This window comes from Lissotriton helveticus, chromosome 2_1 (assembly GCF_964261635.1).
Source record: "Lissotriton helveticus chromosome 2_1, aLisHel1.1, whole genome shotgun sequence".
NCBI lineage: Eukaryota > Metazoa > Chordata > Amphibia > Caudata > Salamandridae > Lissotriton > Lissotriton helveticus.
The window spans coordinates 1,906,748,588-1,906,762,877 of record NC_136059.1 but is presented as its reverse complement, the minus strand read 5'-3'; the positions used below and the strand labels follow the sequence as shown (position 1 = coordinate 1,906,762,877).

Here is a 14,290-nt window from a genome sequence, read left to right as displayed (position 1 = left end):
CTCTTTCAGATGCACAAGTTACTACTTGTGTAACGATATATCTGTAAGAGACATTAGTTAGTATTAGATTCCTTACCGACCCACCCATCCTCCCTGTTCTGCGAACCAATATCTAGGGTTAGGGTTGTCCCCTTTCAGGGCCCTAGTTTCAATGGCACCAGTGTTGGTTTTTAACATGGCTCTGCGTTTCTGGCGTGGAAAAGCTGTGTCTAAGAACTGACGTCAGCACGCGGAGACGGCGTCTAAGTACTCCGATGACGTCATCACGGCGCCCACGACGCCGACGACTGACGCGGAGCCGCAGACGACACCTACCGACGCGCAAGGGTACTGCTACGCAAAAATTTCCGGATCCAGTCTGACGCCTGGGGATATTCTAAGGTAAGGAATCTAATACTAACTAATGTCTCTTACAGATATATTGTTACACAAGTAGTAACTTGTGCGTTGGGACCAGCAAGGTCCAAGGGACTCCACACAAGCAGGAGAGTCACAGCAGGCCCTGAGCAAGCAGGGGAGCGCACTGGATCAGGAGAAGACCCTAGAGATGACCCACAGGCCGAAGTCACAGGAGTCGCAAGTGGACCTCGAGCAGCTCACCAAACCTGAAGGCCTACCATGCAGAGGATGCAGTGAGGACATGGTTCTTGGGAGAAAGAGATGCTGGAGGCTGTAGCTTCTTGTAGCCCAAATATATCTGGAGTGCAGAGCCAACAAGCCTTGGCAACTACAAGTTGATGCGGTTCACAGGGGCTTGGGCCCAGTGGTTCCGATGGAGGATACTGGCCTCAAAATTGCAGAGAGGATGGGTCCGGCCTCCAGGGAGTTGCAGAACCACCACCTGTGTTGCTGATAATTTCGAAGTCTGTGGAACATCAGGAGCAGCAGACCAGTCAGCTTTGTTGCTGTGCCTGCAGATGCAGGGGAGTAACTCCTTCACTCCAAGGGAGATTACTTTGGATGTTGTTGATGCGCACAAGTCCATTGAAGATCCTGGAAGAAATACAGACACAGACGATGAAGAAGACTTGCAGAACAGCGAGATCAGCAGCAGCAGGAGTTTTCTGTGATGCTGTCTTGGTCCCAGGCGAAGTCCAAATGTCCGGCCAGTCGAAGAGTGATGTGGTTTCAGGCTTGAGTCTTGTCCCACGACAAATCTGAGTATCCATCCACAGTTAACCCCTTAAATACCCTAGGAAAGGGGTTAGAACGACTCTGGGGTTCCTCCCAGAGGAGGGGCTGGACAGAGGGAAGGATACTCCCATGTCCTTTGTCCAGTGTCCTGCCAGAGCAAGAGCCAAGGGCTCCCTGAACTGGCTCAAATCGGAGTATGCAAGGAGGGCACCCAGGGGCCCTTCAAAGCAGTCTGGTGGTGCTGGCAAGCGGCCCCACCCCAATACACTAAGTCCTGTCTGGGAGGTGGTCACACCTCCTGTGACAGGAAACCTATTGTTCTACCTTCCCCTGCTCGATCTCAGCTGAGCAGCAGGAGTGTGAATCGTGTCTGGGGTCGACAGTAGCACTAGCTTGCTGGCAGTCCCTGGAAAGCTGTTACCAGGAGAACGGGGGGCACCCCAGAGGAGCACTGGGAGCTTCCCGTAGTATTCTCCCAGTGCATGGAATCATGCCTCCAACACTGTAATCGGTGTTAGGGTATGATTCCAACATGTTTGATACCAAACATGCTCAGTTTCGGCACAGCCACTATAGTGTTAGCAATCGCGTAATGATGGATGGCCACTATAAGTATCAATAAGGCTGGCTGTGCTCACAAAGCCTGGAGAATCGACTCCGAGGTTTGTAGGGGTGTCCTGCTCATGCAGGGGCACCAACACACAGTTTTAACCCAGCACACTGCCTTCAGGATTGAAAGGCCTGCCTTAGGTGTGACCTCTAGGTATTAAGTGTAGTGACCTCAGATATAAGAAACAACATATATCTGTCATAAGTTATGCTAGCACCAGCTTACATAAGCTGTGATGGTAGGCCTGTAGTCACAGTTTGAGTGGATTTAGGTAGGATGCACAGTGACTGGGGTCCTGCTTAGCAGGATACCAGTCAGTCAAGTCAGAAAAACATACTGACACCAGCAAAAAGTGGGGGTAACCATGAAAGCAGATCCCACTTCCTACTGAAGGGATTAGAACACTCCCCTGGTGAAGACCTTTGTCATCCCTGATTTTGGCTAAGTTTGCCCTCATGCCCCTCCTGACTTGAGCAAAGTTGTGTTCGTGGAGACAAATTTTGAGTTTTAAAAGATCTGTTGGGACCCACAATTCAGCAAGGACTAAAGCCTGCGTTCTAGTGGCTTAGGATATAATTTTCCTTAATCCAGTCAAATAGCTTATCTAGTACTTGCTTAGAAAAGATCTTTTAGATATTGTCCAGAGGTCTAATAGGGCGATAGTTTCACGGCATGTTTCTACAGCACTTTATAAAAATGGGGACAATCTTGGCTCGCTTCTATGAGGGGGAATTGTAGCACCAGCAACTATGGCGCTAGAAAAAAGGTTTTTGTAAGGCACCCATATTTTTGGCTCTGACCAGAACATTTCCGCAGTGACCCTGTGTGTTGCAGAGAGAAAAATGATAAAATTCAAATTTCTTGGGGTTTACGTCAGTGGGGGTGTAGAATGTATGGTGCAAAACAACATACTGATAACAAAGATGACTCAAGGTGGTCAGATTTGCTGCCCTCTATGTGGGGTAGAACGCAAGCTATCAAAATGGTAATGATGCTGCTTATTAATTAAATACTGGTTATGCTGCTCTTCATGGTGCCTCTTAAACCTCTACAAATCATAGGCAAGAAAATTGAATAATTTGTTTGGGTCAAAATTAAACCAAGGTTCAAGTCCCATAAGGTGATAGCGAATAGATCAACATAGGAGCTTGGATTACAGTGTATAGAATATATATCAAATATTATCATATGTCTCTACATCTTTTCTAGTTGGCTTATGTTACCCACAATTCAAGAGATGTCTTTTTGGGTGACTGGAAAGACATTAAGTTGGAAATATGACAGGGTGACAAAGCCCACTAAGTTGACCAACAACCTTATAATAATAGCCGCAATGAGGATGTGGCAATTAAGCCATAATACATTAAAAGTACACTCAGCTACATAAATATTTGCCTCTGGTAAACTGCCGATATGTTTGTTGACAGAATTACCATACACTGGAAAGTGTGGGAATACGCAGATGTACATAGTTTGGACCATTAAGTGACAATCAATAGAATTAAATCTTTCTAATCTGCTGACCTGCAGGCTTCTACGAAGCAATTGGAGAGGCGCGTCAATGACCTGGTCCATCAACACCGACAGATGACGATGCGGCTGGACGACCAGGAAGGTAGTGCCCGAAGGAGTAACGTCCGCCTTGTAGGTGTTCCGGCGGACCTCGAGGGGCCCAGTGTGGAGCTGTTTGTTGAAGACTTAATCCTCAACCACCTCAAGCCAAAACGCCTGTCTAAAATATTTACCGTCGAGCGTGCACACCGGGCACCCATCCCGAAACCTAAACCGGGAGCACCGCCGAGGACGATCATTGCTAAAATTCTCAACTACAGAGACAGAGACGCCGTCCTGCAGGCGGCCAGACAGTCTGGAGACCTACTCTATGAGAACGCCACAATTCGATTCTTTCCTGACTTCACTCTCCAGGTCCAACGGGAAAGGAGATCCTTTGCGGGTGTGAAGAGGGTGCTTCGAGAAAAGGGCATCAAATACATGATGTTTTTCCCTGCCAAACTCAAGATTCTCATGGGAGACAAATCCTTCTTCTTCACTTCGCCGTCGGAGGTGCAGGACTGGATCGATAAGGAGGTGCCCGTGACGGGCGAGGGAGCGGAGGGTCAGAACTGGAGAGACACCCAGACCGCATCCCCTGGCTCAGCGGCCGGGAGATCTGAACAGGATGGTCAAAGTCAATGCTCCTGGAGATCCCGCTCCGCGAGTCCAAGATGAGAGGCGCAGCAGCGAGACGTCCTGAGGAGAGAATCAAGAGTCCCATAATGCCGATAAGTGTCACTTTGTATAATAATCTGTTGCCTTTGACCCTGGGATTTGGACCTAAAAGGGGTTAGTGACCCATCTGGCATCATAACTAAAGGTAGACGCTGGGCATCCCGAGTTGCAGGACACCTGAACTGTTCTCACATTGAAGTTGGGGGGGCGGGTCGCGGGCGGCGGGTGGGGCTGGGCCAATACACGCTCCAAGTGAAAGGTCCATCTAGGGGGGGGAACGGGTTGTTTAGTGTTGTAGTTTTCTTCCTTTCAGGGGGGTGTATCCGGGGCGAAAGGCACTCTGATAATTGGGGATGTGGGTCGTTCTATACCTGCGGAGCAGGGCGGCAGGGAGGGGGGATGGAGCACAAGGGGTTGGGGACGTGGGTGGGAAGGGATGGGAGGTGGTTGGGAACAGTTTCGTGATTTTGGCAATGTCACATATATCATGCTATTGTTATGGTACAAGCAGCGCAACTCTGGGCAATGTATCTGGCCGGAGATACTCCTCCCTACATTTACAGGAGGATTGGAGGGAGAATCCAATAGTTGATACACGTCTTGATGAAGTGGGATAAGAGCCTAAAGGTACTGAGTTGGAACGTCAACGGACTGGGGGAAAAGCTCAAACGCACTATTGTTCTGCAGGCTATTAAATGACACCTCCCTGACGTAGTACTCCTTCAGGAAACACATCTATTGGGTAACTCATGCCACGTACTGAACCGCTGGGGCTACTACATGGCGGCTCACTCGGGCTTCACCTCAGGATCTCGAGGGTTGGGCATATTACTTCGTCGCAACTTCCCCTTAGTCATTGACCATTCGGACTCAGACCCCCTGGGACGTTTTGCTGCTGTGTCCGGTTCCTGGGAGGGCTATAAGGTTAACCTAGTTACGGTATATATACCACCTGGTCTTCAGACACAATCATACCGAGATCTGGGTAAACTGATCCTTTCACTTCCTGAGGGACGCCTACTGATAGGGGGTGACTTTAACGCGGTAGTGTCAGGTACCCTAGACAGATTTCCACCTAGAGATATCCCACAGGGTCACAGATGGCTCACTGACTTTCTAGATGCTTTCGGCCTCCTAGACTTATGGCGAACCCGCCACCCACGAGACACACAGTACACCTTCTTTTCAGGCCCACACCGCTCGTTCTCGCGCCTCGATTACATACTGTCACCCCAATATCACGACACAGCACTCCAGGAGGTAACGCATCTGTCGAGAGGGATCTCAGACCACTCGCCGCTGTTGGCCACCTTACTATGGGCGACAAACAAGAGGGCTGCACGGCGCCGATCAATGCGTGGTACCTGCGCTGCGAACCCATCAGACGTAGTCTCCTCCTCTCTATAGACCGCTACTTCACCGAAAACGATGGTACGGTGACCTCGTCCATGGTGCTCTGGGAGGCTTTTAAAGCCGTGCTTAGGGGAGAGGCCCTGTCGGCAATCTCAGGGCGCCGAAAGGAGCGAGCAGAGCAAATAGTAAGTATGGAGAGAGACCTTCTGCAGCGGGAACTAGAGGCTAACGCAGAGGGTGAGCCCGCGGCAGTCCACCTTATGGAACTCAAGGCAGCAGAATATAGAGCACTAGTCACTGATGCTGCCAAAACCATGGCTAGAGACAAAGAGGGTAGATTGTACGATCAAGGGGACAAGGCGGGCAAGCTTATAGCCTGGCTCGACAAAAAACAACAGGCACACAGGATTGTTGCGGAACTCCGAACGGAGTCTGGCGACGCACTCACCGAACCTCGTGATATAGCTCGGGAATTCGCGTCCCATTACCAAAAGGTATACAGTAAGGGTTCGGATAGGCCGGAGGAGGACTCGGTCTCCTTACTGGCAGATATTCGAATGCCCTCTCTCTCAGATTTGGAGAGGGAGGACTTGGAGGCGCCGCTAACAGTTGAGGAATTGACCAGAGCTATCGTAGACCTTCAGTCTGGAAAGGCCGTAGGGCCCAATGGTTTACCAATAGAACTATATAAGCTAAACCCCTCTGGCCTCGGCCCATACCTAAAAAAGATGTTCGAGCAGTGCAAGGAACGAGGTATCTTGCCGCGGGACCAGCGCATAGCCACGATAGTTGCCATTCATAAAGAAGGGAAACCCAGAGACTCCTGTGCCTCTTACAGCCCCATATCCCTTCTGAACGCAGAGCCCAAAATATTGGCCAAAGTCCTCGCTAACAGACTGAAGCCTGTCCTTCCCGCTCTAGTCCATCCGGACCAGTCTGGCTTTATGCCACACCGCAACACTGCGCTTAATCTCCGTAGGTTACATGGAGTGCTGGACCGCTGCCATACTCTCCAAGAAGACGCGGTGTTGCTCTCCCTCGACGCTACGATGGCGTTTGATACGCTTGAGTGGTCCTATATGATGGCGGTCCTCCGCAAACTGGGACTTGGCCCTAGCTTTATGGGGTGGGTGCGCCTCCTATATACAGCGCCCTTAGCCCAAGTCTCTGTTAACAGCAAAATCTCCACAATTTTTTAACTCGGACGGGGAACAAGACAGGGCTGCCCCCTTTCGCCACTCCTCTTTGCCCTCTCATTAGAGCCCCTGGCCGCGTGGATCAGGCAGGATCTATCCCTGAAAGGGATACGCTGGGCTGATGGCTGGGAGGACAGGATTTCGCTCTACGCGGATGATATCCTACTATACCTCACCAGACCCCGTAAGTCCCTAATAGTCGTCATGGATATCATAAACAACTTCTGGAAAAACTCCGGCTACAGCATCAACTGGGGCAAATCCGCTCTCTACGTCCTACAGAAAGAGGTTCCTGTGCTTCCACAAAACTGCCCTATCACGGTGGCCACTGAGGGATTCCGCTACCTGGGGGTATTCATATCCAAAGATCCGGAGGTGCGGTACGAGAAGAACCTCCTCCCTCCTCTCCAGCGGTTCAAGAAAGACACTGCCTCCTGGCGGATACTCCCGCTGTCCCTCCTCGGACGGGCAGCACTCTTTAAAATGATGGCACTGCCTAGGTTCCTGTATGCCCTACAAAACCATCCGCACCTTGTCCCGAAGGCATACTTCGCCTCTATTGAGGCCACGCAGAGGGAATTGCTGTGGTCTGGAATGCCCCGCATCTCCATACAGAAATTGACCCTGGGATGGTTCGATGGTGGTATAGCACTTCCGGACATCCGCAAATACTACTGAGCCGCGCATCTCTCTGCTATTAACCAATGTACCTACAGCGCTAGGAACGACCCGGCGTTCGGAATGGACCGATGGCTGCTACAGGGCGGGAACTTCGAAGCTGCACTCTACTCCAAACCGGGACGATACCCGCTAACGGGGCCTACGCATCATTCGGTACAGCTGTGGCATATTGTGCAGCGCCGGCGGATGCCCTCACACTGGCCACCCCCCTGTGGGTCTCGGAGAGACTCGGCAGGCTTGGCCGCACCAAGGGGTTTCGGAACTGGGACCTTATAGGGATCTCTCACGTCCGGGATCTGTGGGGCCCGAAGGGGATGATACCATTTGCATCACTCCAGCAAACATACGATTTAGCTCAATCAGAACATTTTAGGTACACGCAGGTCAGACACTCTCTACAAACAAACATCCCTGAGGGTACACAGCCCCCTGCCTCCTCGCCGCTGGAAGACAGGCTTCTTGATGGCCACCTTCCCGAGCACGCAATCTCACTCAGATACAAAAAAAACATTAATCAGTCCACTGACCTACTGTCCCCTCTCAAGGGTAAATGGGAAGCTGATGGGCTAGAGATAGATGAGGAGGAATGGAGAACTGCACTAGCCTCCCCTAAGGAGGTGGCTATCTCGGCCAGGTTTCGGCTCATTCAACTGAAAATCCTACATCGTGTCTACCTCTCAGGGACTAGACTACAGCGAACGGGCCGCAGTGCGGATGGACTTTGTAGACGGGGATGTGGAGAGGTGGGGACCTTCTTCCACATACTCTGGGACTGCCCGCGGTTGAGACACTACTGGACCCGAGTGACCCGCTGTATGCAGGAGGTCTGGGAGGTGGAGGTCAGGCTTGAAGCCAAAAAATGCCTGTTGAACATCTGGGAACCTACAGACCTATCGCTTAGTGGGAAAGTTTGGGCTACTCTAGGATTTATGGTCGCTAAAAGGAACATTGCAAGGTTGTGGGGAGCGGTCCAACCTCCTAAGATGGGACAGTGGAAGTCCGATATGGACTGGTGCATGCTCCAGGAGAAGACTGTGTGTGAGGCAAGGGGGATGCCCTGGGAAATGGACTCGGATTTGGTCCGCCTGGAATGATTACAGAGGGAACATCTGTGAACCCCCCCAAACCGCTCTAAATGACGAACCACTTGTTCTGTAAACTCTGTTTGTTGCACTTTTCTGTACCTCCACACTGTGACTCCGGCATGTGCCCTGAGACTTTCCGCGCTTCAAATGTAACCGAATTAATGATTTACTGTGATGATTGCCACCTGTTTTTCATTTGTTAATAAAAAGAATTTTTTTTAAAAATCCTTCTAATCATTATAAGAAGATTTCAGACTTCCACTATCCCAAAAATAGTGTTACCTGTAAAAGAACCAATGTCTACTTAGTGTATTGGGTTCATATAGTGTGACCTTTCTGATTCTCTAATAATACAGTGTCTGAGAGTTTGGAAACTGTAGTGGGGGATTATGTCCCGCTTCTATAACATGATGGTACACTGGCTCTATTCCCCGCTTATCAGCGACCATCTGACTAGTTAGCAATTCTACTTGGATCATGAATGTATAGAAGATTACCTGCCTGAAATCCTTGATTACACCTTTAGTAACACAGAAGAGTGTTGGCCCATGTTGTTGGTCAGGAAATACAAATATGAAGAAATTACCATATCATAGGCCCAGATCTGCAATTTGCCTTTGCCTTTAGAGGAGTGTATACTTCTCATGCCATACACTCAAAACAAACTATTTAGATTCATACAATTTAGGAAATGTTAGGGTGTCTGTTTTATATTCTGCTTAGAATTGGTAACTGTTCAGGAAAGAAGGTAGAATAAGAGGCAGAGGGGTGGAAATCTAAAATCTCAAATGTCTGTAGGGTTCCACATGAGGGTTGTTCAGAGGTTGGATAATATACATGGGGTTTTTTGGAAAGACAATAGACCCATGTATGACAATTTATGATTTTACAGTAGTAGGATAAAGGGGTGTCATGGTTAGTTGGTTTGCTTGCAAGCTTTGTAACACAAGGGTAGAAGGTGGCAATGGCTGAAGCGTATGTAGTGATCTTTGTAGGAATCGTGATTTTTAATTATTAATAATTTTTTGTTGTATGAGTTCGAAATCATGGGCATCTAATGAGTCTGAAGCAGGGCTTGTAACCATACAATCAGGTGTTTTAGGATTTTTATTGATGGCAAAGGCTTATGGCACCACCTGCCAAAATGTGGGAGCTTTTGCAGTTTTTCAGATTAACCCCTTCCATGCTCATGGCGAGCTCAGCTCGTCATGCAGTACAGTGCTCCTGTGCTCATGACGAGCTGAGCTCGTCATGACCACACCCGTTTCTATTGACTCTCAGCACAGAGGAACAATTCATAGAGCAGTGATGTGGTTAATTGTGGGACCTTGGAGGATTCAGAAGGTGAGAAATCTATTGTTAGAGTATCTACAATAAAGAGCACTACAGAAGGGAAGTCATTTTTTCTTAAAGTGCTTTCTGTAAGATCTCTTTAAGTTGAGCACATTTTAGCAAAATATGTTTTTTCTGATCCAAGACAAATAGGCTGTCATACATCGTATAAACTATAGAAAGGCTTTTTCTGGAGGGCACGTCTGTTGGATTTGGCCCTTTCTGCATTGTCATCCCCAAACATTTTACCTTCACCCTCCTGCTTTCTAAACTTATTTTTGTAGACTTTTAGGTCTCTGCACACTTTACACCTGCTAACCAGTGCTAAAGTACTTGTGCTCTCTCCTTAAAACATGGTAAGATTGTTTTATACTCAATTGGCATATTTAGGTTACCTGTAGGTCCCTAGTAAAGTGGCACTACATGTGCCCAGGGCTACTGCAGCACTGATTATGCCACCCACTTAAGTAACACTTCAAACATGTCTAATGCCTGCCATTGCAGCTTGTGTGTGCAGTTTAAATTGCCATTTCGGCCAGGCTAATTAAACCTTTTGCCAGGCCCGAACCTTCCATTTTAATACATATATGGTAGGCCCTAGACAGCCCAAAGGGCAGAGTACAGTATATTTTAAAAGTTGGACATGCAACTTTTAAGTTTTAAATATCCTGGTAGTGAAACACTCCTAAAGTGGTTTTTCACTACTGCAAGGCCTACCTCTCCCCCATAGGATAACATTTGAGTTACCTCATTACATTTTATACATGTAGTTTCCAAATAGGAACAGGTAGCCAGTTCATGGTTGGTGTTTTTGGAATTGTAATGAAAAAACCTAACTTATGGCAAAGTCAAATGTTAAATTACAATTCTGAAAATGCCACTTTTAGAAAGTTGCTAATTTCCTGCCTTAGCTATTTGGTGCCTGCACCCTATCTCTGGGTCACATAACTGGGTGTTTCTAATCAGTTGACAAGTTTTTTAATGAAACTCTTTTTCCAGTGTGAAAGGACACATGTCTCCCCCTAAAACTACTGGGTTTAATCCATATAGGTACGGTCACAAGCAGATGTCTGTGGCAGATCCCCACCAGGTATGTCTCCTGTGTTTGGGCTTGGTGCACGACTCCAGGTCATGCAGGAGTGTGCATTTATGCTTCCCATGGCAAACCAGTTCAGCGGGAAGTCTCGTAAACCTAATCCTGCTTGAATTCAAGAGTGCAGACCCTCTCTTGGGGGCCGATCCAGAGACAGTCTTCATCTGAAAGAAACAGGTTAGTATTAGATTCCTTACCTTAGAATATCCCCAGGCGTCAGACTGGATCCGGAAACTTTTGCATAGCAATACCCATGCGCGTCGGTAGGCATCGTCTGAGGCACCGTGTCCGTCGTTGGCGCCGGGATGACGTCGCCGGAGTACTTAGATGCCGCCCTCGCGTGCTGACGTCAGTTTCTATTTTTGTCCGCGCCAGCAAGCGCCGATCCAGAAAAAGTGGTACCCCTAGTCAATTTTTGACTAAACTTTTTCGATCATTTTTGATCTTTCTTCGAAGTCGAACGACTCCGACGGTGCCGGTAGGGATGCCCGGGTTGAAGCCCTGCATCGACTGCAACCGACTGATGTCGGTTACCGACCCCCATCGCCGGTGTCTTCATTACCTGGGGCCCGACCATGATGACAAGTCGTGCCCCGACTGCTGGGCCTTGACGTCGAAGGCTACGTGGGAGCAGTCCCGCAAGCGCCTCTAGCTCTGGCAGTCGACCCTGCTCCGTTCGAGGTCCCGGTCCGGAAGGAGGTCGAGGGACCGGTCGCGGGGCAGGAGTCATCACGGCTCGGAGGATCGTCACCACTCCTGGAGCTCCGAGTCCTCAGGTAAGAGGCACAAGAAGTTGAAGAAGCGACATCGCTCTTCTGACTCCCCCTGACGCTCGTGCGACGTGGCGAGGGGGTTCGGGCGTCGCGGCCTGCTCCATACCCGCCGGTCCCTGGGCAGAACGCGACGCCGGAGGAGATCGACGCCTTCCTCACTGCCATGAGGTCGCTCACTCCTCCGACGGGTTCCGCGGCGACTTCGGGCCCAGCGGCCCCGACTGGGAGCCCAAGCGGGCCGGGTGCTTCGGCCCCTGCGCCGTCGGCGACTTCGGTCCCGGCACCGCAGGGCCCCGCTAGTTCCGGATCCGGGTCGTCGCCGGTCGACCGTATGACCTCGCCGGCGCCGGCCCCTAGGTTGTCGCCTCCGGTGCCGTCCACGGACGACGTCGTCCCCGGTCCCCCCCCCCTCGACCCGGTTCCGACGCCAGAGCGGCGTCGCTCGACGCCGCATTCTACGCCGATGGGAGATTTTTTCTTCTATGATCCGGACCCATCATTTGACCCTGAGTACCAGGAGATGGGTGTCAGGGCGGATTGGGAGGGGTCTGAGGACCCTCTGGCATGTGCGTGCCAGTCTTATCAGGACTGGGCAGGTGAGCTAGGGGATGCCAGTGGTTTGGACACTTCGCCAGACACTGGTTTTGTCTCCCCTCCTACCGTGGCTGCGGAGGAGGGGGCTGCCTATAGTGTGGTGTTGACGCGGGCGGCCAAGGCCTTATCCCTTGAACTCCCCGTCGCGGCCGTGAGGACTAACCTCCTCACTGAGGTCCTTAAACCGCAAGCAAGCTCTTTGGAGCCTCTGTTGCTGTTTAATGAGGCCTTGTCTGATGTTCTTTTGGGCACCTGGTCCAGGCCCGCTACAGGTCCCCCTGTAGATAGGAACGTGGCCAGACGCCACCGCCTGGCTCCGGGCGACCCTTGCTTCCTGTCCACCCACCCCACTCACGAGAGCCTGGTCATACAGGCCTCTAACTCCCAGACCGCATTCCTGATGGCTCCCCCCGATCGGGAACCCAAGAGGTACGAACAGTATGGTAAGAAGATGTTCTCCTCACTGAGTTTGGGGTTGTGGTCAGTTAACACTGCGTGCCTCTTGGGCCGTTATACCCACTCTCTGTGGGACACAGTCGCGGACGTGCTGCCACAATGTCCGGACTGAACTCGCCCAAGCCCTTGCGGAGGGTCGAGATGCGGCACGGTACTCCATCCGATGTGGGCTGGATACAACGGACTGGCTGGGTAGAGCGATGGCAACGACAGTGACGATTCATCGCCACGCCTGGCTGAGGTCCGCCAACTTTTGGGCTGATGTCCAAAACACCCTTATGGACATGCCGTTTGATGGCCGTCGCCTCTTTAGCGACAAGGCAGACAGTGCGCTTAAGCGCTTTAAGGACTCCAGGGCTACGGCCAAGTCCTTGGGCCTGTCGGCCCGCGCAGGCAATCTGCTGCCTTTCGCCCCTTTCGTGGCCAAGGAAGGGGCGCCCCCACACGTCCTGCCAGCCACGGGCCGCAGACTAACATCCAGCGCAGTGGCGGACGTGGTAACCGCCGTGGCAGTGCCCAGGGACAACGGCGAGGCCAGTCCACATCCACCCCCGCAGCATCTGCCTCAAAGCCCTCCTAGTCCGAGCTTTCAGGCCCACGTGGCGCCAGTGGGGGGCAGGGTTCGCAATCACCTCCTCCACTGGCGCAACATCACATCGGACAGGTGGGTGCTGCAAATCGTCTGAAGGGGCTACTCCCTCCCCTTCGAGACGACCCCTCCTGCCATGCCACCGCAGTACCACCGCGTGTCGGGGGATCACTTGAATGTTCTGCGAGAGGAAGTTACGGCCCTCTTGGCCAAGGGGGCCATCGAGCGCGTTCCTGGGCCAGAAGTAGGGTGTGGTTGTTACTCCCACTACTTTCTGATTCCCAAGAAGGGCAACGGGGGCCTAAGCCCTATCTTGGACCTGCGGAACGTCAACGGCTTCCTCCGGAAGGAGAAGTTCAAGATGCTGACTTTGGCTCAGGTCTTAGCTGCCCTAGACCCGGGAAACTGGATGGTAGCGGTGGATTGCAGGATGCCTATTTTCACATCCCCGTCCTGCCGGCCCACCGGCGCTACCTGCGGTTCACGGTAGGCCACGAGCACTTTCAGTTTACCGTGCTCCCCTTCAGCCTTACCAGCGCCCCACGGGTGTTCACGAAAGGGATGGCGGTGGTCGCAGCTCATCTGCACAGATTAGGGGTTTCAGTCTTCCCCTACCTCAACAATGGGTTGTTGAAGGCGGACTCGCCCCAGACAGTCGTCAGCCACCTCCAGACTACGGCCGACCTCCTGCACCTGCTGGGGTTCTCCATCAATGTGCCGAAGTCGCACCTGTGTCCCTCTCAGAAGCTCCTCTTCATCGGAGCGGTTCTAGACTCGGCGCAGTTTCGGGTTTATCCTCCCGAACAGCGGGTTCGGGATATTCAGGCTCTGATTCAGATCTTTCAGCCGTTATCCCGAGTCTCGGTCAGTTTGACGCTGTGCCTCCTGGGGCTGATGGCCTCCTGCATCCTTCTGGTGCGTCACGCCCGGTGGCGGATGTGGGCTCTGCAGTGGGACCTGAAGTTTCAGTGGGCCCAGCATCAGGGCAACCTGTCCGACCACATCCTGATCTCGGAGGGCACTGCGAGACAGTTGCAGTGGTGGCTCACGGACCGCGATTGGGTCAGCGGCAGATCCCTCTCCCTACCCCAACCGGAGCACGTAGTCGTGACTGATGAGTCCCTCCTGGGCTGGGGGGGCCACATGGGAGAGGTGGAGATCAGAG

The 14,290-nt window shown here is 51.6% G+C and overlaps 1 protein-coding gene across 15 annotated transcripts in view; it reads left to right on the top strand.

The window, feature by feature from the left end:
- The window catches only part of BLTP1 (bridge-like lipid transfer protein family member 1), a 2,102,388-nt gene that overhangs the window by 2,042,179 nt on the left and 45,919 nt on the right, over positions 1-14,290 (top strand). The gene's annotated exons all lie outside the window — the stretch shown is intronic.